The sequence below is a fragment of the Anarrhichthys ocellatus genome, unplaced genomic scaffold (assembly GCF_004355925.1).
Source record: "Anarrhichthys ocellatus isolate YVR2014 unplaced genomic scaffold, GSC_Weel_1.0 scaffold182, whole genome shotgun sequence".
Lineage (NCBI taxonomy): Eukaryota > Metazoa > Chordata > Actinopteri > Perciformes > Anarhichadidae > Anarrhichthys > Anarrhichthys ocellatus.
In genome coordinates, this window is record NW_022280212.1 from 105,525 (window position 1) to 105,737 (window position 213).

The 213-nt window shown below is 49.8% G+C and overlaps 1 protein-coding gene across 2 annotated transcripts in view; it reads right to left on the reverse strand.

Annotated features, from left to right (window-relative positions):
• LOC116400569 (nebulette-like) overlaps positions 1–213 on the reverse strand; it is a 14,469-nt gene that overhangs the window by 7,406 nt on the left and 6,850 nt on the right. The window lies entirely within an intron of this gene.

The window sequence follows — 213 nt, forward strand, 5'->3', positions numbered from 1 at the left end:
CATCCATCCATCCACCCATCATCCATCCATCCCTCCATTCATTCATCATCCATCCATTCATCCATCCATCCACCCATCATCCATCCTTCCGTCCGTCCATTCATCTTCATCCACACCTCCCTCCATCATGTCCATCATCCAATCATCTTCATCCACACCTCCTCCCTCCATCATGTCCATCATCCATTCATCTTCATCCACACCTCCTCCCTC